The 23,510-nt window shown below is 45.8% G+C and overlaps 1 long non-coding RNA gene across 1 annotated transcript; it reads right to left on the reverse strand.

The window, feature by feature from the left end:
* Positions 1 to 1,717: 1,717 nt before the first annotated feature.
* LOC311604627 lies at positions 1,718 to 7,439 on the reverse strand. The gene is made up of 3 exons (XR_014781591.1): positions 7,321 to 7,439; positions 4,212 to 4,373; positions 1,718 to 4,002 (listed from the first exon to the last, which is right to left on the reverse strand). It is a non-coding gene; the product is annotated as an uncharacterized lncRNA (long non-coding RNA).
* Positions 7,440 to 23,510: the final 16,071 nt, after the last annotated feature.

A 23,510-nucleotide genomic window follows, 5' to 3' on the forward strand; every position in this document is an offset into this window, starting at 1 on the left:
CTCCTTGCTGCTCCTGAGCCTTCAAGAGTTAACCCAGCAATGAGCACTGGGTTCAGGGTCCAGGGAGTTACCTGCCCACTCAGCCAGACATTGGTTTGTTCCATCCGGTTAAAAAGCATCTCAGAGCATCTTTCATGCCTCATGCTTCATGCTTCTAAAGCTCCAAGAAAAGCCATGTACCATGTTAAAATGGTGCATACAAACAAAGCAATGAAGCATCGAAGATCAGCCACAGGCAGGGGGACACCATAGTCCCCTGCTTCCTACTGTGTGCTATTAACATAAATGGCCAAGATTTTTCCACAGGGGCCAAACCTAACAAGGGCTGTTTCCACCTTAGGAACTTGAGCTCCTGATGTTTGGAAGCATCTAGAAAGCATAACCCCACTGTGTGTGACTTTTTAGCATATCCTATGGTTTTAGCATACGGTGAGTTTCTAGCTTCCCTTCTCCGAGCTTCCATTTCTGTATGTGAAAAACAGTGAGGTTCATGCCAATGAGAAAGCTAGTAGAATAAAGGGCCCCGGTGCCTCTGTATACACAAAGTCACACCCTCATTTACTACCCCGAAAATGGTGGCACCAGTCACTTTCCTAATAGTGATGTACAGTGGCATTGGGGTCCTCAGTCAGGACTGTGTCTTCCCCGTCTCTTTGTACCCCGCAACTCCTTTGCTAACACCTCTGGATAGACTGGTGCTCTCATCATAGTCTGAAGACAGTGTGTATGCAGAACAAAGCTTCTCAATTCCCCTCTTCCCAGCCAAGAGCAATGCCCTGCCTCCTCCCCAACCCTGCTACACAGCCCTGACCTGATAGTGGAGGCTCCTAGAGCTGTCACTTGGTTTTTCAAGGGCCTCCATCCAAATGTGCTAGTGGTCTTCATGACCTACATTTGAATCTGGACCATTGCTAGATCAGGTGGTTAGCTGTGCAGGTGGTGGCTAAGATCCACCATTCTGCTGGACTGCGGAGAATGTCCTGCTACCTGCTGGGTGGTACATCTTATAGACTCTACAATGTGGAGCATGTGGCAAAAAGCAGAAAACTTTGTGCTATTTGTCAACTGTTAGATGAGTAAAAGGTTTCAACTGGGTGGGCGTTTCCTCACTAAAAGCCAAATTCTTTTGCGCCACCATTTTGACCACAGGCAAGTTTCACCCTGCTGCTCTGGCTCTGAGGCTGGCTCTCTGTACCGTACTGTCCATCCTGTAGCTTCTTAATGAGCAAAGTGATGGAAGTATATGGAAGAATCAGGCCAACAGTAAGATTCTCAGTAAAACCCTAGAATCTCTAGTGACAATTGTGCTCAGTCTCATCATTCGTCAGTCAAGAAATAATTACAGACCTGGCCAAAATGCCCTCATTTCTGCCACAGACAGAATTCTGCCTAAAAATGGGCAAGCTTTGGTATAGGCTGAGTCGACGGCCAAACTCTGCCAAGACAGGGTAAGCACGTCCTCAATAGCTCCTGCCTCACAAATATGTCTGTCAGATATATTGGGCCAGAAGGCTGAAGAGGATGCTCCAACATTATACAGAGCTTTAGGTGACTGTTCAGGCAGCAAACAGTCTCTGTCATTTTTTCATTTTGGAAGCTACTAACCTGCACTTCTGGTTTACTCAGGTAATTAAGTCTTCTTCCTTCTCAAGTCTCTGATGGGGTTGAAGACCAGACAGTTTAGTCTTACAATTAAGCTTAGTTGCTTAGGGGTTAAGATGTTTTTAGGTCTAGATAGATGTTTTAAGTCGATAGAGATGAGATATTGATTTTCATTCAGAATCTTAGACTCACTAGACAGAAAAGATGTTTTCTTCAAGGTTGACAAATACAAATAGCCAAAACACTATGAATGTAACATGTGTATAATTCCTGATTGTTTTGTGGTTCTTCTTGCTGTATGTAGTTTATTTTATTTATGTGTAATAATACAAATTATATGTAAAAAAGAAATATAATAAAACATTGTTAAAAAAAGAAAATAAATAAAAATAAGCAATCCATAATTAATATTATAAACAGAATAATGTCTGTACAAATTAAATTAACAAATTAAATTTAATTTAACTCTATCCCCAGAAGAGGTTTATTCTCACAAACCATAAGAAATCAGTTAAGTAAACTTGGTATGATTAAAATACTGTTGGGTTAAACAAGTCTTTTTTTGGTAAAATGTGCTTTTAAAATAATAAAGATGGCCAGACTGTTCCAGTTTGGGCAACAAAAGTCCCATGTTCTAAGAAAGCTTTCAGTTCCAGGAGATGCACCCTGATAGTCACTGACCCTAGTAAAGGAAACCATGACTGCACTATTTACCAGCTTGACCGCCCTTCATTCTTGCCATTCTGAGTCAGAGCTGCTAGTAGATCTACTTGGTAAAATTCATATGAAAATAAACCGAAAGGCCGTACAGAAAGCTCCCAGTGCGTGGTGAGTGCTCAGAATGCTTGATGGTTCCTACTGCGGTCGTTATCTTCTTATTACTGGCAGAAGTGGAATTTCAGGGTGAGAAACGTCCCCCCACAGCCCTGCTGTTTATTCACCTTCTACACGACACATTTAGGGACGTTGAATTTAATAGCCAATAGGGTAGGGAATTGCTCTCAGGTGCCTCCTATGGTTAGAGGCAGCGCATGGCGATGGGTCAGCTTTTGCACTCAGCAGCCTTCAGAGAGGCAATGTCGTAGGAAGAAAGCCTCGATCACCTTTGGTCTCCATCATGCAGGAGATGGTGGGTATCTCTCTCTCTCTCTTTCTCTCTCTCTCTCTCTCTCTCTCTCTCTCTCTCTCTCTCACACACACACACACACACACACACACACACACACACACACACACACACACACACACACGCACGCCCCATTCTAGGCTACCTATAAGTAGCCACCACTTGAGCAGGGAGCAGCTGGAGCAAGCCTTGGCCAGATTCCACCTAGGATGAATAAAGACAAAGGTTCTAGAAGGGCATTCTTGTTAAAACAAATAAGCAGCTGAGTGAGGTGTCAAGGACTCTCAGATCCTGTTGTGTCATCATCTGGATTGGACTCATAAAGCTGTCGTTCCTCCTGGAGCCTTGACTTAATTAAGCTCTTACATGTTTGTCATAGTTCGGCCATTATTCCTTTGATTCCTAAGGCGGACGGTGGTCTCCAGGCCCAACTCATGGAGGTAGAGGAAAAAAAAGCTACGGGCTCAGTGGGAATGAACCAGAAGGAAATGTAACAAGAGGGTTTTGGGGTATTTTTTAAAGTCCCCATTTGGGTCCTGGCAGCATTCTGCCTCTGGTTCTTGCCGTGACAGAGTCTCCCTGACTCCAGGCACTCTGACCAGTGTGCTTTTTCTATCCACAGAGACAGCGCCACGGCCCCGTAGAAGACCTTCAGCCCAGAGCTTCAGATCTCAAAGCACTCGTCCCCTGCTGACATATGGGCAGGACCGTGTGGGGTTTCATGGCCAATTTCCAAATCAGGACACAAAGTTAAATCAGAAGAGTTCAGAGAAGAAATCAGAGTGACCTCTAAACCTAGTACTAAGGCTGAGTCCACGCAGAAAAACTGCTGGGTGACCCAGCCTGACCATGAAAGCCTTCGAGACCTATCTGACAACCACCAGAGCGTTCCGGGGCTGTACATCTGGAAGCATCCGCATGGCCCCTCTTCTGAGGAGGACAGCCTCTACCTTGTCTCTCAAGGGGCTTCAGAACCGGCTTGCACTTCGGCTATGAATAAGGAAGGTCTTCGAGGAGAAGGGGTGCATATAATGACGGGCTTTGCGGACACCGATTCTGGCGTAGCTTCAAGGGAATTATGATGTGTGGGCAAACGGATGGGGGCATTTTAAAGCTGGCAAGTGGGAAACTGGGGCGTTCTGTCTCCCACGGTTTATTTAAATAAATGGCCCATGATCTTCCGTCCAGGAGGCATTGGCAGGTGGGGAAAACACTCAGTTATGAAATGGTGGCAGTAGTAGAAGAAGGTGCAATCCTGGAAAATTGTTCACCAACTTAAGGGAAAAACAGAAAATAAATGTTAAGACAACTCATACTTGAATACTGAGATTATAATAGGTCCACAAATGGTGGAAGTGGGAGAGAGCTCATCTTTTTTGTGTGTGTGTGGGGGGGGTCCCTTTTCTGCATCCCACCTAATAGGGTATGAGTGCTCCCTGGGAAAGGGCAGGCATCACTAGGGCCTCCCTGAACTTAAACTCACCTGATTAGTCAAGTCATTTGGGCAACTTTCTCTCTGACTCCCCAGCCTGGGGCAACGGAGATGCACCACACCCTGTTCTCTTCTCTTCCTGTGCTTCAAACCTCAGGGTCCCCCAGAGTCCAGAAGTGCGCTGACAAGTCGTCCCCACTGTAACCTGACAGACTGTGTCACAGAAAGCCGCTGTTACTAGGTATGCTCTCCCCGTGGCTTTTCAACATTAAATAAAATAACATCGGCTTAATTCTGCAATGGGCCCAACCCTCCTCCTTCCTTCCCAACAGGACTTGTGTGTCTGCATTTAATTAATTGGGCTTGTAGCTGATGGATCCTCTGATTTTTCACAAACAATTAAGCATAATTACTCGGGAACACCCATACAGGCTCACAACCTATTATGCTTGGCAAATTTAGCCAAACAGAACTCGGATCGCTGCTTCCAGATCTGGCGCTGCTGTCTGCTGTGCTTGCTCTGGGCAGCAAGCGTGCCCTGCAGAGCTGATATGTGCATTCAGCCTCTTGCAGTGTTGTGCTACTTGGTCGTCTCTTCAAGGCTTTGGCACCCTTGTTTAGAAAAATGAGACCTCCTGGCCTCCGCCGGTCTCCATTCATTTTAGTGTGTGTAGGAGACATCCCAGATTTCCAGCATCCTCCCCACCATCCCCTGTATATTAAGTATTCTTCAAGGAGCTCTGCCTATGACAGCTTGCTCTAGGTGACTCACTAGTGTGTACTCTATTGTTTTTTTTTTTGTTCCTATTGTTGTTTTTGTTTGTTTGCTTGCTTGCTTGCTTGTTTTCCTCCTTAAGAAATGCTTTCAGCTCCCATAGTCTTTTGTTTTGCTTGTTTTGTTTTGTTTTGTTTTGTTTTGAGACAAGGTCTCATTCCATATCTCTGACTGTCTTCAGACTTGCTATGTAGACCAACCATGCTGGCCTCAGACTCACAGAGATCCACCTGCCTCTGCCTCCAGAGTGCTGGGATCAAAGGCGGCAGTGCCACCACACCTGGCTCCACGGTCTTTTGAAAGCGTCTACAGACACTGAGGAAAGCACGTCTTCTTGCTTAACTGTTTTTAATGTTGGGTCCCGTGATTCCCCCTTGTCTTCCCAGGGATCTTAGTCTCTGAAGCTTGCTTAGAATTTTTTTTTTTTAAAGGGACAGGATCATCCCGCAGGCTGACATGTTATCAGATCTGAGCTGCTATGACTGGTCCCTACCTGCATGTGTGGTAACTGGGGCTGGGGGGTTTGCGGGGAAGCAGAGACCTAATAAGAAGAAGGAGTTTGGATCGATATCTCTAGATCTTGCTCCTGTCATGGGACGAGGGAAGCGTACTGAGGTCTTTCTTTAAAGACCTTCTGTGAAGTTGCAGCAGACACCGGGTAAAGGTAGAAGTTTGTGGGAAACAAACAAAAGAAAGCAAGGGTCAGCCAACTTTTGTCGTGTGTCGGTAGGGGTCTGGCTTCCGTCTTTTTCACCCTCTCAGGCAAAGGAAGACAAAAGCCTTCATTAACAACAGTTTAGTGCACGTGCCTCCCTTGCAGTGGGGTGAGGAGGCATTCCTGGCTCCTGCTTCACCCTGTTTGGTACCCAAGCTTCGAAGGCTGGATCCTGAAGGGGGGGCGGGGTGTGTCTTGTGTCTGCTTCCGTTTTACAGTCCCCCTCAGAGACTGAGGCTGTTATGCTGTAGGGTAGCTCTAGAGCCGCACGTGGGGAAACCTAAGATGGAGAGAAGCAAAAGCTATCCCGTGGCTCCCAGGTGACAGCTAGAAGTCAGGTGCTTGGCACTGCAATTGACCCCTGACCTCACAAGCCCACTGACGGACACATTGGGAGATTTGGACTTGTGTAGTCTAGAAATATCAAATTAAGAAAAAAAAAAAAGAATGTCAGTTTATATAAGTATAAAACATATGTATGTAAGTACAGTCCATTTAATCAATTACTACATTAAAAAAAAAAACATAAACCTGTTGTTTAAAGTCGTTTACCAAAACACACATGCAATTACTGACCAGCCATATAACTGCCCCAGTGGAAAGAAACGTAAACACCATGAAGAGACACGGTTAAATCATATGAAGCTGACCTTGGGACAGGCCTCCGACCCTTCCCATGAGTCACCTCTGCTGACCATATACTGAGGAGAAACTAGCAATTCCCACTAAGTCCTGCCCAGATTGCAGAGTCAGGAGCTAAATAAGCAACTGTGGTTGCGTTAAGCTTCACCACTTTGGGTTCAGTTCCCTCACCTGTGGAACGTGAGGGCCTGCACACAGGCCTTTCCCTGTGCATAGGCCTGCAAGGCAGCTCCCCTGTGCCCATACACCTCACTCCTTCCACCCCTCCACCTCCCCGTGTTTTACACACGCTTTTGAGGTCTACTGCTCAATACTACCTTGCAAAACAGAGATTCGCCCCGCCCCCTCTGTCCCTTCTTTTTGCTATTTTTCTCACAGAAGCTGTGATGACTCAGTGCTTTTACATTGCCATATTTGTTTTTCTATTTATTGTCCTCGTCACCTTATTAGAATGTCACTATTCTAGTGGACCCTGTTGCTCTAGCAAAACAGGCATTTTGACCTATCTGGGCTTTGCTGTCCACAGTGGTAGCTCACTATTCCCAGGCCATGTTTGCACTCACAGGCTTATTTACAAGAAGTGCTGGAAACACCCAGAGTTATCCAATTGCTGTGACATTTAACTCCCTCTGGAATTTAATCACAGCTTTATTGTCAGATACCCGCCGCCTTATTTCTAGCCTAAGAACCCCCTCTACACCTTGTATCTTTCTATTAATAGGCTCCCAGGCATAACTTTCTGGAAATGCAGAACACTGGGTCCCACCAGAGGAACAAATCAGAATGTGCCATATTACAAGATGCAAGAAGCCTCAACCTCACATTGGGGCATGCAACCCCAGTTCACTTGCTTGTCTTTGGGATCTTTAACAACTCTCCACAATGCCCGTCCTGTTACCCTCCCTCCTTACTCCCGACTCATTTTAAAGGCCACCTCCTCTGTTAGTTTCATCTCATCAGCAGCTGCCCCTCCCTCCAATCCTAGTTCTTTGCTTCCACTGCTCTGAAGCAATGCCCCACATGCTCACATGTCCTCTTCTGTCTGTCCTTCCACTGCTCTGAAGCAGTGGCCCACATGCTCACACGTCCTCTTCTGTCTGTCCTTCCACTGCTCTGAAGCAATGCTCCACACGTTCACACGTCCTCTCTCCGGAGGCTGTCTGTCAAGATCTTTCCCAACCTCTCTATTAAACCGCGAGCTTCCCGAGGGCCAAGCTGCCTCATAATTATGTCCAGGTCCTACTGCTTTTGCTGGCCTTAACTCAGTAGGATCTGTCCTTAGAGCGAATTAATTATCTCATCTCTTTGTCTTGTGTTTATTGGGGGACCTAAAGATGTTTGACACAGCCCTGGATGCAAATCTTGCTTCTGCCACTTTCCAGCTGGGTGACCTCCTTCAAGTTTCTCTCTGTAGCAAGGATCTGATGCTTTTGATATTTGATGTCCCTTGCATTCGCATATATTTTTAATGAATGTACTTATACTTATAAAATATTCTCAACAAATTGTTCCACTTTTTAACATGTAAAGTCTGTCTTTACATCTTCTGACAAATCTCGGGGGTAAAGTCTACTTTATCTGGCATAATTAGGCCAGCTTGTTTTCACTGTCTATTTCCTTAGTAGATTGAATTCTGCCTCTTGACTCAGTCTGTGGGTGTCTTTGCCAGTGAGATGTTTCTTAGAGACAACGCCACATAGTTGGATCTTGAAAGGTTTTTTTCCCTCAATTTGGAGAGAGAGTTTGAGAATATGAGACCTTGGGGCACAGTGCGTGTGTGTGGAGGTCAGAGGGCAGCTTTCTGTGCCCAGTTGCTTCTTTTCACCTTTGTGTACACTCCGGGTACCGCACTCAGGTCTCCAGGCTTGCTGGGCGATTAATCACCTTGCACACTGAGCCATCTCATTGGCCCTGTATATTGTTTGTAACACAGTTAGCTGCTCTGTGCCTTTTTGTTGCTGACTTGATGGTATTTTAATTTAAGGCTATTATTGAGAGAAATGTGCTGATCCATATGATTTTTTTGCAGGACAGGGGTGATCTGGTTACTGTTTCTTCTTCTATTGTCTAAAGATTTTAGAAGTTTGCTGGTGATCTGGTTACTGTTTCTTCTTCTATTTGTCTAAAGATTTTCGAAGTTTGCTGGTTTACTGTATTGAACATAACAGATGTCTTACTAACACTTCTTTGGACATCTATTCCTCTCATAAAATGTATCTGTCTTAGTTTAGGGTTAGCATTACAGTGATGAAACAATATAACCAAAAGTAACATGGGAAGAAGAGGGCTTAGTTTACTCACAGTTGCATTATTAAAAAGCAGTAAGTGCAGGAATTCAAGCAGGGCAGGAACCTGGAGGCAGGAGCTGGTGCTGAGGCTGTGGAGGGGGTACTGTTTACTGGCTTGCTCCTCATGGCTTGCTCAGCCTGCTTTCTTAAAGAACCCAGAACCACCAGCCTAAGAATGGAACAATGGGCTGGGCCCTTCTGTATCAATCATTAATTTTAAGATTGCCCTACGGGCTTGCCTATAACCTAATCTTATGGGTGCATTTTCTTTATTGAGATTCCCTTCTTTAGCTTGTGTCAAGTTGACATAAAATTATGCAGCACAATTGACCTCTTGTTAACCTGACACAAACACAGCACTATAAAGTCAAAACCTTTTCTTCCTTGTTCATCCCCAAGATCACAATAATACAAACATCACATATAAAACAGAGTCCTGGGGGTGTTTTGTTTATCGTAGTGTTTTATGCATCTGTTGCGATGTCCATAGCTTTCATTTACCCTTTTTTCCTTTTTGCTTGTTTGCTTTATTTTATGTCAACTGGTGAGTTATCTTCACCTGGGTTTATCTTACCCACTACTATTTAGGACAGAAGCTGCCTGCCATAGCGGAGACAATGATTTGATAGTGATGTCTGTGCAGTGCAGTAAAAGACATCCCAGTGTTTCTCTTGTGAACCTAATGAGAGGTAGACAGACACATGAGGATGATGCTGGGTAAAATGTATTTATAGCTTTTCAGGGCTCCAGGTATTAATAATTTAAAGTGAAGAAGAGAAGGAAACAGGAAAAAAGAAGATGAAGGAGGGACAGCATGAGTGGAGGTGTTTTAGTTAGCGTTACTGTTACTGTGATGAAACATCGTGGCCAAAACCAACATGGGAAGCAGAGGGTTTGTTTTGTTTATATATTCCACACCACATGGCACTCAGGGAAGCCAAGGCAGGAACTCAGGCTGGGGAAGAATCCGAAGGCAGGAGCTGATGCAGAGGCCATGGAGGAGTGCTGCTTACTGCCTGGCTCCCCATGGCTTAATCAGCCTGCTCTCATAGAATGCAAGATCAGCCCTCCCACGCCAATGACTAATTAAGAATAAGCCCTGTGTGCTTGGCCATGGCCCATTCTTACAGAAACAATTTCTCTGTTGAGGTCTCTTCCTCTTAGATGCCTCTAGCTTGTATCTAGTTGACATAAAATTAGCCAGCACAGGAGGGAAAGTATATGGTTAAAAGGTATGAAAATAACAGAGAAGATATTATAGTAACTGTACAGATAAAAGAAAGAATAGCCCTAAAAATATACCCAGGCATTATACATTATAGAAGCTAAAAACAAAACAACTAAATAATTAAAATCCAGAATTGTCATTTTTTTTCCAGGTTTTTCAAGACAGGGTTTCTCTGTGTAGCCTTGGCTGTCATGGGTTCACTTTGTAGACCAGGCTGGCCTGGAACTCATAGAGATCTGCCTGCCTCTTCTGGGATTAAAGGCATGAGCCACCACCGCCCAGCTTCAGAATTGTAAATTTTAAAAAAGAAATAAAGTAGGAATTGTTTCAGTCAGTATTTCCCCCATTGGGATAAATGTGGCTCCCTGTCCCTCTGTCATTTTTTTTCTAGGTGACTACATAAAGGGAAAAAGGGATATAAGTCCTTAAAATTAAAACAAGTTAAATCAGTATGTCCTCCCGGCTGGGAGAGATGTCTGTATTGGACTCAGCTTTCTCTGGGAGTTTCTGAGCCCCAGACTCCACCTGTCCCTACCCGCCAGTTGCAGCCTTCACTCCAGTGCGCTTTGCATGCAGGGTTTCCAGTGCCCAAGACTCAGGTGGGTACCAATTGAGGGGTTAAGGGCATGTCCATGTTTATGTGGAGTTCTCTTCCTGCCCAGATCCTGCTTGGTCTTGTTTGCTTGTTCTACCACCACCAATACCCTACAGTTCTTGCCTGGGAATAATTGTTTATCTATACACAAGCCTGTGAAGGTTCAGTGCAGTGCTTGTCCTCCTGTGCTGGTATGTGTCTCTGTGTCCTTTAGGCTAGCTGCCCCATATGGTGGTGGAGATTTTCAACTTCAGGCTCCCATACGTGCTGAACAGAGATAGGAAAAGTAGGCACCTTGCTTTGTTCTAGATTTCATGGAGAAAGAATTCAGTCTCACATATATTAGTTATAGATTCCTTTCAATACTTTGTTTTTGGGGGGGGGGCAGTGTTCCCTTTAGCTGGTTTTGTTTTGTTTTGTTTTGTTTTGTTTTGTTTTGTTTTTTAATGCACCACTATTCCCAAGCTGGCCTCAAACTCACAGAGATGTACCTGCCTTTGCCTCCTGAGTCCTCCTCCTAGCTAAGATTTTCTTTCAAAAGTAAATGTTTCTTTTCATCTCATAGTCTCACCGTGTAGCCAAGGCTGGCCTTGAACTCACAGCAATGTTCCTGCTTCAGCTTCCTGAGTGCTGCTGGGATTGCAGGTGTGCACCCATCCACCCAGCCTCAAACATGGTACTTAAGAAGACTGCAGTGATCATTTGAGAGTTTATTCCTTTCATTTGGTTGAATTGATTAGACTGAGTTTCAAATATGAGCGGTAAACTCTACTTGATGATAGTAAGTTATCCAATTTATGTATTATCGGATTCAATTTGCTAATGGGTTTTATGTCAACACTGATACAGAATATTGATTCATATTTTCTCCTTTTTAAACATTATGAGGCTTGAGCATCAAGGATGATAATAACAGACTTGCAAAACAGTTGGGCGCTGCTTCCTCCTTCTCTGTTCTGAAAACTATTCGCAGAATGTTGGTGTCATTTCTTTCTGGAGTATTTGATAGAAATTTACCAGCAAAATCATTTGCACGTGGGGTTCTCCTTTTAATAACACAGTTGACGTTTCTCATTGACACAGATGATTTGGATGTTGTTTCTTGTGTTAGCGTTGGCAAGCTTTATTTTCCTGACATTTGTCCATTTCACTCCCCGTGTCAATCTTCTTCACACTGAGTTTTCATGACCCTGTCGATGTCCAGAGGATCAGCGGTGGTTTCCCTTCTTGCTCCTGGTCTTAGTGGTCAATTTATCTAGTTAGAGGTTTGTCAGTCTTTTCCATTTGCTTGTAGAGAACCAGACACAGGCTTTGCTGGTTTCCTCTGTGGCCCCTCTGTTTTCTGATTCATTGGCGTTTGGCCTTGCTCCTCCCTTCTTCCTTGTGTCTGTTCTTAACTCTCTCACTCTCTCTTTTCCTACATCCTAAATTAGAAACTTAGGTCACTGACTTTAGATATTTATGCATTTGTTACAGAAACATTTTTAAAGCTACAATTTTCCCCTCTAAACACCGTTTAAGCTGCATCCTACACACCTTGACATGTCATATATATTTTGCCTCTCGGAACATAATATTTTCTAGTCTCTCTTATTATTTTTCTTTGATCCAGGAAATGTGTTGTTTTAGTTTCTAGGTTTCCATGATGGCTTATCATTAAGTTCTAGTTTAATTCCACTGTGGCCAGAAAATACAGTTTGTATGATTCAGACCCTTAAATTTACTGAGGCCTGTTTTACAGCTCAAGATACCGTCTATCATTTGTGTATCATAGATAATTAACTGGATAATTTTAGGCAAGTTGCTTAATCTCTTTGGCCTCGATTTATTCGCTTATAAAAGAGGGTAATAGCAATAGTGCTGACCTCCAATGGTAGCTACGAAGGTTATAATAGGCAATATATGAAAAGTACTAGGCAAGACGTCTGGCTTGGAGCAGAGGTCTGGTAAGTGCTCCGTTTTAGTATTAGCACAATTATTCTTATTGAAGAAATTTTTTTTTAAAAAAACAGCCAGAGTCTAGATTTGGTTTCATCCTGGGCTTACCTAAGGCATCCTTAAGATTGCCTAGGTCCTGTGTCTTACCACCATAGTCGGGACAAACCCAGAATTCCTTTCTGTGCCCCGTAAGGACTTCCTGCCTAGCTTCCCAGTCACTTTCCACCCTGTTTAAATCACAGATCCATAGCCACAATGATATCCTGCCCAATATTTAAGTACAGCAAGCAGAGATTTTCCCATTCTGGGACTTTGTGTGTGCTGCTGTCTCTGCCTGGGACTTCCCAGCCATGCACACATCTCCTGCACCGCTCATTTAACTGCTGCCTTCATCAGGCCTGTCCTGACTGCACGGTCTCAATTCAGCTCACCTGATCTTCCTTCTTAGCACTACTCAGATCTTCCCTTTCAAGCATTTGGCCCAGTGTGGATCTAGACAAAAGTGCCCCCAGCATATATAAGACCAGAAACAGCATGAGGCCTGACTGCTTTTTTATTCTCTGCTGAAAGGGCAGTATCTATGTCCAGTCAGCACCTACCTAATGAGTGATTACACTGAAAACCAGGTTTTTGATCCAAGGAAAAAAGTTTACCTCCTAGATTTCTTTTTCTTCACCTCCCTTCGAGCATTGTGGAGAAAATGTTACACGTGTTCAGTAAAAGTTACATAAGGAAGCAGGAGCTATAAACAAACTGGCATGGTATGTACGGATTTCTAGTCGCTTTCTTCCAAGAGAGATAAAGGCCAGGGGCAACTGGAAAGATCCACAGAGAGCTAAACACTCTCGGTGGCACATGGCAGGGGCGGGGCGATGGGGGTACTGTAGAAACTGTGGGTCGCCACAGTAGAGAAGGCATGCTGAAAGAAAAGATGCTGAATGTGTGTGTCCCTGGGTACCTGGTCACACAAAGCACCGGTGTGCTGGTGGGGGCGTCTGAGGGCCAGCTGCCTTCAAGAATAAACGGGACATTTTGACATTATCTATTTATTTCTTGGACTTGATACTGGACATGGGATGGCCGTTTTCATTTTAAATGTATTTTAAGTATCCTCCCTGAATACCTTAAGGCTTTGACCAACAAATCATTGGCTCCTATTTTAAAGAAGTGGTGGGCAGCTGATGCACTGGGCCTGTGCAGGTTCCTCCTCTTAGTCTTAGTTGCTTACTGCTGGGCCTCTAGACCACACGGACAGTGAGGAGTCAGCCAGCATGCTCCCCAGCAGGCAGCTCCCCTGTGCTGGTTAGTACACCCGTGGCCCTGCTCCATGGCTTGTGTCTGCTCTCAAGAAACAAGACAAGCAAAGCCAGTCCTTTCTGAGAAGTAAGGACAACAGCCAAAGCTGTAAGGAGCAGATAGCAAACAGCTTGGCGGTTGATTCCTTACCTAAGGACCCCAGTGCCCACCGCTAAAGTTTTCCACGTGGCTGCAGCTATCACTGTGGGTGCCAGGCCTCAGAACTACCGGTCAGCACACAGATCGCTTCTTTGTGGGGTGCTGCTTGGCACCTTCTTTCCAAAGAAGAGAGATTTATCTACTCCAGTCTTCCTGCACTGAACTCATTCAGTCTACTGTTCCTCCTAGGTCAGGCCAGTGGTACCCTATGCTGAGACACTAGGCAACGCCTACAGAGATCCAGGAAGCCAGGAACGCGGCAACCTTGGTAAGACCATCTTAGAGGCCTTGAGGTCACATCTAGTCCATACCAAGAAGGGAACAGGGTGCAAGGCATGTGGCTCTGATTCCAACCAGGTACCTGTAGCCAGGCCCAGGATCACGGCCTCTCCTCACACAGCACAGGCCCAGATGGCCCTTCCCTGTTTCAAAGCTGCTCCCACTTTGATCTTCCTTCTCCCCGAAGTCACTGTTCATACTCATGAGGCACCTTAGTAAAGCTATTCCAGGGCAATTTTATGCCTTTGATGTCCCTGGAACCCCCTGCCAAGAGCTGTTCTGGTGTAAGGCTGCTGGGCGGGGAAGCTGGTGCCACCGCCTCGTGGGTGCCAGAACTGAAGCACCAGGACATCAAAGAAGAAGGTGGCAGTGGAAGATGAGTAAGCGCCTGTGAGGTTTGCCTTCCTCCTGGGAAGTCTCTGCCAGTCCTCCAGCTGGGACAGGGAGAGTGGCCCAAACAGCCCGGAGATCTCTGCCTGAAAGAAGTCATGTGGAGGATTCTAGAGGCAGAGCTTGGTCTGTGTCCCTGCAGCTTGGAATGCACACATGCACAGTCATGACGGTAGAGCAAAAATGGACTCCAAGACTCCTTTGGAGACAAGGTCTTCTTCAGTGACATCACTCCCCTTTCTTCTCCCATTTTCTTCATATGTCAGATTAAAAGGTGACATTATTTACAACATGATCAACTGTTGTTGCCCATGGGCCACTCAGGTGTGCAGATAATGTCTTGTGTAACCCATGAAAAATTTTTTTTAATTAGCTGTCAGTAGGGTTGAAAGGTATAGCACAGTGGTAGAGAAAGTGACTGACACACTCTGGGCCCAGGATTTAATCCCTAACACCACACACACACACACACACACACACACACACACACACACACACACACCACACACATACACACCACACACCACACACCACACATACCACACACACACACACACACACACACACACACACACACACAAAGAGGAAAAGAAACACATTGTAAATTATCTTTTAAGAGTTGGGAGATGAAGCCAGCTATGGTAGGGCACACCTTTAATCCCAGCACTTGGGAGGCAGAGGCCAGCAGATCTCTGTGTGGTCAAGGCCAGCCTGGTCTACAAAGGCTAGTGAAGGACAGCCAGGGCTTCACAGAGAAACCCTGTCTTGAAGAGAGAGAGAGAGAGAGAGAGAGAGAGAGAGAGAGAGAGAGAGAGAGAGAGAGGGAGAGAGTTGAAAGATGGGATGTTAACTTTTACATTGTAGATTTCCTTTTAAAAATTAAAAGGAAAATTTGCAATGCTGGGACTGCTGTCCACCATGGCTGATACACACAAGACCTAGGCAACAACTACCACCTTTGTAAGAACCTTCATTGTTTACTGACATTTTCCACCCCTACCCCTGGATCACCACTCTCATCTCGTTTGAATGTGGGGTCCCTAACCTGGGTATTGCTCTACCTGAAATGCACTGCTATCATTTTATTATCAAGAGACAAAGCACCCTAGGATACAGATTTCCCCTAGGAAGACACAGCAGAGGTTTCTCAAAATGTTTTTCATGCTACTCTCAAAATCACATGATACAGGTCAGAATATAAAAATGCCACAAAGCCATGTTGGCTAAATTTGATTTTCCAGGCATAGACTCTGGAAATATGAACTTTTAGCACAATCCCTGGGTGGTCATCTTAGCCACACTGAATCTTTAGGTGCACTAGCAGACAGTGCAGTCCACAGTGTCCACAGTGTCCACAGTGTCCACAGCACTATGCAGCTCCTCCCACACTCCAGAACTCAGTGCATTCTCTGGTGATCCATGGAAGGAGATCTGAATTTACCAAGCCTCCCCATTGTCCAAACACCACACGTGATGTTTTCGAGTCATCGTGTCACCTCATCCTCACAACCCCTCGAGTCAGGTCCAGTGGTCCTAACTTGGATTAACACCAACAAGCAATGGATTGTGGGTTCCAGGACCTCTATAAATACTTGTCATGTCAAAAAATAGTATATCGTTTAGACAAAACCTATCACATGCTCCTGTGTGCTTCAAATCATGTCTGTGTGACTTTTGATACCTAACGTAATGTGGGTGTCATGAAAGAGCTGTCTCACTCTATTGTTTAGGTAGTGATGGAGGGGGAAAAAAACATCTCTGTATTCAGTACAAATGTTATTGCTTTCTGGGTAAGTTTGGTCCATTGTCGGTGACCCATGGAGGTGGAGCATGAAGGTACAGAAGGAGACATTAAAGGAGAATGCAATGCATGTTGGATCACACATCTAGGAGTGGCAGGGCTAGAGTTCAAACCTGGGACTAATTTCAAAGTTACCACATAAGAACAAAGTCGCTGATACGTCTCATTCAGCCAACATCAAGAAGGAATCCCTGGTTGAAAGCATACCACGGAGGAAAGCTTACCAGCGCACGTCTCCACTGACTTGCAACTCCTATTGCAAGCCAGGGGCACCTGACCCTGGAGATTGCTGATCACAGCCAGGTGACAACATGTCCTGGCTGGTGAAGTACTTTGTAATGTTACGTTAGTCGCTGACTTGGAGTGTCAGGCCTCCACACTTTGAGGCTGGGCTGTTGTAACAGAGAGCCTGAGATCAAAACTTGAAACCATTAGTTTTGCAACAAGACTCAACAGTCCTGTGGCTGCTATTTGCTTCTCTTACTTTACAGTGGTTCCGGTTCCTTATTCTTCTTTCCTGCTGTATAATCAGTCACCTTCCCGCTGGCCCTTTCCCTGCCTTTGTTTTAGGTTTGTACCATGCGCACCCCAAAAGTTGTTTTCCCTTAGGAAAGCAGCTCCAGTCCAGTGAGAGAAATAAAGAACTGGAGAAGCCAGCGGCCTGAACAGCGGACTCGGCAGCCCGTCTGTTGATCAGGTCAGTACTGGGGAGAGCAGCTTTCACAGCAAAACCCCCAACTCCAGTTATCATGTTCCACAAGTTTCAAGGCAGCCTTGAAATTTTGATATGCTCGAAGCGGAGTGTCTTTGAACAGGTGGCTTCAGAAAGAAGGCATGTCCCAAAATTGACTGTTCTAGCTCCAACCTTAGAGACCGTTCTAGTACCTAAAACTGGCTACTACAGGAAAGAGAAAGGCAGGCTAGGAAAAGAGGAGGGGAGGAAACAACCTGTGGATAATGTCTTTACAAGAGGAGTGTACTGCTTTCCCCATAAGGACTCTCCCTCTGGTTCCGCCATAGACAGTCTGATTATATCGCTGCCTATTGGGATTTCACTTTGTATCCTTTGCTGTCATAGAGGGAATTCAGTCAGGTGGAGCCCTTTCTGACTGAAGAAAATGTGATCTATTAATTGTAGTCAATTGGACCTGCTGGGTTGGTTCTGTCTCTAGGTGGAAGATTAGGGAAACGCCCGCAGGCTCTTCCTCTCACCGGCTATGGCCTTGGAAGCAGACCCAGGTAGGGCAGTGCATGCAGCCTTATCTCCAGGGAAGCTAGCCTCTCAGTCCTGGCTTCATCTGCAAGACTCTTTTCTCCAACAGAAGGGGTAGATTTCAAATATCTTTGCCCTGCTAATGAATGGATGAGATACAAATTGTAGTTCGATAGTGGCCCTGCAGAGCCATGAAATTAAGAGTGACTATTCCCAGTGAGATGAGTATTGGATATTTGTGGTCTGAATGAAAAATGGCCCCCAGAGCACATGTATTTGACCACTTGGTCCCCAGGTGATAGCACTGTTTGGGAAGGTTAAGGAACACTTAGGAGGTGGGACCTTGCTGGATAAAGTGTATCATGGGGGCAGGCTCTGAGCGCTTATAGCCGGGCCTCACTTCCTGCTCTCTTTTAGCTTCCTGTCTTCCAGGCCAACCTCACCCTCAAGTGGCCATGCTTCTCAGCCTTGTTGGCCTGTATCCCTCCTTAAGCTGTGAGCCCAAATAAGCCCTTTCTCCTCTCAGTTGCTCTTCAGTGGCACTTTCTATTACAGTCACAGACAAGTAATGATTACAGCATTCCGTAGAATTGCTTCAGGACACCAGCAGTCCTTCAAGGAACTTGGGGTGAATTCTAGGATGTCGCTTCAAACAATGCTGTTGGTTGGGGAGCAGGGGGAGGGGGCCTCTCAACCTCTTCAAATGAAGCTAAACTTAAATTCAACACCAGTCCCCCAGCTAGTAAATAAGAAGCTAGCTCTACCATGTATCAGTACCCACACTATCAATCCTCATATTATGGGTTGAGTTCAATTTTCCACCAAAAAAATTTTTTTTCTGTTTTCGAGACATGGTCTCCCTGTGTAGTCTTGGCTGTCCTGGACTCACTTTGTAGATCAGTCTGGCCTTGAACTCCCAGTGATCCACCTGCCTCTGCCTCCCAGTGCTTCCACCAAATTCTTAACATGGAGTTCTCAAGCCTAGAACCTCAGAATGAGACCTAACTTGCAGGTGTAATGAGTTCAGGTATGACCGTCCTACAGAAGAGCAGATTCCTAGCCTAATATGCCATCCTAACCAGAAAACGAAATTCTCTTTTATTAGTTTTGCACTCACCAGCTGTGTGTGGACCTGTTTGTAGGTGTGATAGGGTGAGGGCTCATGGCTCCTTCTACCTTCCCATGGGTCCTGGCATTTGAGCTCAGGTCATTACACTATTTATTAAGCCATCTAACCAGCCCCAGAAGGAGAAAATGCTGGGATAGACACCGGGAAATTTTCATGTGTAGATGTTGGGGTGACCCGTGTACAAGGCAGCTTCCAAAACTGAGATGATAGATTTTGATCTTTAGGTCATTCATGTGCAGCATCCTCTTTTTTTTTTTTTTTCCTGTGTGTGTACAGTAGCCTCTTGCCCCAGCCATGACAAACCAATATACCCAGCCAGGCCCTACAGAAGGAAAGAGACTGTGGAAGCCTTAGTTCTCTAGGACCTGCCTCGTGGGCTCACCCAGAAGTCACATGAGTTTAGGCTGATGCATCTATTAGTATTCATATGAAAAGCTGTGCTCTTTGGGGACAAGGAGGGCACATAAGCTAAGGCGAGCCCTGCAGTACACACTCACATCCCATTCCTGGGCACTCTCCGTCTCCATCCTCCCATTTCCCAAAGCTCCCAGAAGCTCACGTTCTGTTGGTGTTTTCTTTTTGTAAAGTGTGTCCCCCTGCTCTGAGGACACATCACCCACTGTCACCCATGCCCCCTGGAAAATGTCCTTCCTCCCAAGCTGCAGTCAACAGACTTGTCTAGAGAAAGTCATTCTGTATCCTTAACTGTCAAGAAACAAGGTAAACTATTTTCAGCTTCATTAAAACATGAATGACTATCAGTTTCCTATGGCTACGCAAGAAACTACCAGGGATTTGGCAACTTAAAACAACGCACACGTGTTTTCCTAGTTCCTGCAGGTCAGATATAAAGATACCACTTAGTGGTGTTCTGTGACATCAGGGTGTTGGAGACAGGACTTGGACCGTCAGCTCGCAGGTTTAGTTACGCTGTTGTTAGTGGGACGCATTTGTTCATAGCGCAAAGACTGGAAGCCACGGGTTTCCTGGGTGTCAGGTGGAGGCTGCCCTATGCTCCCAAAGGCGGGGCCTCACCACCATGTAGGCTTTTCAATGTGGCTGCTTACCTCATTGAGGCAGCAATGCCCTGGAGGGGCCTGGCTCACAGGATGGAAGCATGTGTACTGTAACACAGCCATAAAAGGGGAATTCCTCACCGCTGTCAAGAGTAAGGAAAAGTCACACCTGCCCTCAAGGAGAGAGAATTACACAAAGGTGCAAAAGAGATCAGGATCACGGGAAGGCATCTCTTTTTCTCTTTTCTGGTGCTTTGGAATCAAACTGATGCCTGTTCACTTCACACAAGGGCTGGACCACTGAGATGTCCCCAAACAAGATGGCCGGCATCTTGGTCTATCAGAATGATCATGTAGTTGTTACCATTGGCTGCTTCCCGGCCCCTTCTGCACGGTTAGCCTCATAGGTTCAAAGACAACCTACTGTCATGATTACTTTGGGAGTGTGGGTGTGGCCTGGTTCCGGTTCCTGGGATGGTGGTAGTCTACTGAGACACTCCTGAAGCGCTTTCTGTTCTTAAAACGAAGCTAAAACAATGATATTCTCTCCCTTCCATCCCAGGATGCTTCTGTGTTCAGCTGGAGCTTAGCTCTAATCAGCACTAAGAGTAGTAGAGCAGAAATATGTGAAGGGCTTGGGTGGCCACTGTCACCTCTTGTCCCTGAATTAACTATACCTACAACTGTTCTGTTTCACCTTGAGTTTGATTTGCTGTCCCTTGCAGCAAAATGCTCCTTAGCACCAACTGACTCTCCAAAGACACACAGGTATGGAAACCCACGGCTCCTGGACAGAAAACCCAGGTCCACCAAGGAGGCATGGGCTGATCTGGCTGTTCCCTAGGCAAGAACTAGAAGACAGCATCAATACTCTGCAGTGTGCAAGTCCCCGCTGCTGCATACATTCAGGCTTGGCTACTGCTTCCAGGGAGCCGTCATACCCTTGCCCAAATGGTCATTCCCTCATCCTGTAGAATTGAATGGGAAGGTATGTGCAGGTCGAAATGGGAAACCTAGAATAATCCATCCCTTCCAATTCTTCAAGGGAAAGAGAGAAACTCTCACCGAGAGCCTTCAAAGCACCAGCTGTGTTCTGGGACCCACAGCCCTCAGGTTAACCTCTGTGAGACTGCATAAGTAGGAGCTGTTTTGCTGATAAAAGGACACTTCCAATGTAACGTCACACACCCCTGCCATTTGGCATCTTTCTTTATTCCTTTCGTAATGTAATGCATCCCCTCATTTTAGGATAAGAGTAACATAAAATAATATACTCTGGTCTACCAGCCCGATGTTCTACCCACCCCAGCAGCAAAGAGAGCTGGAGTCTTCTAATTGCATGTGAGTAAAGATTATTAAGCGCACAGGTCACTTGCAGAGACCTAATCGCATTTACTGTCATCACTTCCAGGTCCCGTGGGACTCAGAAACTTGCACGCCACCCAGTTGAACCACCCTGTTGCCAGAGGCAGACTCCTTCCGGATGAATCCAAGCCATGGTCTCTTACTCAGGCAGCCTCCCCACCACCCAGCTGTCCCACTGTCCCTTCTGAGAGGAGGGCAAACACGCATCCTTGTCCCTTGTACCCAGGGGAGGGTTTCTGCCTGGAGTGGACTAGGCATGCTATGCAACAAGGCAGTTCCGGTTAGTAAGGACAGTCCACAGAGCAGAAGGAAACTACTAATTGCTTGCTGTTACAGGAGAAATGTTATCTCTGTTGACTAAGAAGTTTCTGAGGTTGGAAAATGCAAACTATGTAGCACAACTTGTTGCCATTTCGTTCTTGCATGAGGAGCAGGCCACAGCAAATAACACTGCAGGGGTGGAACCCTGGTCAAGGCAACAACTGTCAGGCGCCATTTATTCCTTTGCTTTCCTGAACCAGAGCATTTCACACACGTGGGCTGGCAGTAAACCGAGCACTGTGCTGGTCTATGCTGAATTTCAGATGGGTTGTCGGAGTTTTTGCATTTATGGCCGTGATCAGTGATCTTTTCTTACTTCTATTTGGAGGGTGTGAATACTTGTTTATTTTAAAATCCATTCCGCAAATAGGGAAAGAACCCAAACTGTTTTAAAGTATAACAAAGCCTTCCTCTCACCTCAGAGCATCAGGCATTCAAGTCTTGTCCCCCAAAGACAATGCTTCTGATCAATTTGCACACACACGCTAAGTGCATATCCTTTACCGCACCCAGAGGAGCACATCTGTACACTCTGTTTTGTGCTCGTTCTGTCTCCTTTTTTCCTTATATAGCTGTATGTAATGTATTCAGTCCCTGCGTGGGGGCAATTAGTTAGCTTTTATATTTTTCCCAATATGATTATGCAAATAATATTCTTATGTTAATACTGCCTTTGCCCATTCTTGCAAGTATAACTGAAGGATGCATTACTGAAATTGCTGAGCCAAAAGGAAAACTCATTTTCATTTCAGCAACCACAACCTAATAGCTTTCCAAAAGGGCTGGACATGTGTTTTCCTTCCTCCGTCCCAGGCAACCCAGGAAAATAAGCCTGTTTCTCTACAAAGTCACCGGCTCAGGGACTTATCGGACTTCTCATCTCTTTCAATCTGATATGTGCAGACAGTATCTCTTGTAGTCTCGATTGCCTTTTTCTCATTATGAGATTGATCGGGAGCTGCTCTCTTTAAAGTTCTTGTTTTGCTCCTGGTTTTAATCTTAAAGTGCCCTAAATCCTCTTAGCAGTATGTAGGGTTTGGATCTTAAGTCTAGATGGATTTACATAATGGGTTTATGAAAAGCATAGAGTCAGTCAAAGGGGGATCACACTCAGCCGAAGGCCTCTCCCTCCTGTGAGGCCTGCAGCCCATCCCTGACCCTTCTCCCTTTGCAGGGCATGCCCAGATCTGTCGCTCCTGGAGCAGTCACACAGAAGCCCAGGCCATACCTCACTCTGAGAAGTTGGTCCCTGGTCTGCTTAGGATCCGAAGCTAAGAGGAGCAGGTGAGCAACTCAGCAAAGCCAGTGGGTAAGCTCTCGGGTGAGAGGGTCCCTATCCACTGCCCCTCCCTGGCTGTCTCAGCAGGATAGATATCCCAACCATCCCTCAAGTGGCCCTGACCACTCTGCTTCTTCACCATGTGTGACCACAGTATAATCTGGGCAACGAGAAGAGTACCTCTCATTTTGTGTCCTTTTCTAACCAGAGCACTCAGTCCTCTGATGCCTCCTCACATCCTTTGCAATTTGCAGTGAGGCGGGGACTATTGGTTCCCTTTTCCAGATAAGGCTCTGACAGTTCAGGTAAACTATCCCAGAGTCTTACATCCAGTAAATCAAAGAGCTGACTTCAAACTCAGGCCTGGCTGACTCAAAGGCAGGGAGGGCCCTACAGCTGTCTCTTCAGACACATACGGGATCACAGCTGTCTCTAAGACATGTGCAGGACCTCAGCAGGTCTCTACCCTGAGAGCAAGATGCCATGAGATGCCTCCTGGGCCACCTCCTGGGGAGGTCTGGCTGAGCCACCAGATCCTCTGTGAGAGCAAAGGTCTGACCTTTAGGTCTTTCATGTCAGCAGCGCCTCCCTGAAGGCTTTCAGCATCTCAGAAGGTAGTGTATTCTGCCAAATTATGAGTACAGCCAGAATTGGGATCTAAGCTGGTCTAACTTCAAGTCGTGTGCTCCTATGACCCCCTTCTCCCTAAAATGAAGACTGTTTTCCTAATCAGGTAGAATCTGGTCCCACCGTGTTATCTGGACAGAGAAAGTGAGTCTGAAGACCTCACACTCCATCTGGAGTTTATCAGCCTTCTTTCCAGGGTAGAATTACAGTCAACGATTATCTACAGATCTGGAGCCAGCAGGGACTTTGAAGGTCCCAATTGCCAAGAGGGCTTGCCGGGGAAGGGGGCGGGAG

This window comes from Acomys minous (assembly GCF_964271855.1).
Source record: "Acomys minous genome assembly, chromosome: 9".
NCBI lineage: Eukaryota > Metazoa > Chordata > Mammalia > Rodentia > Muridae > Acomys > Acomys minous.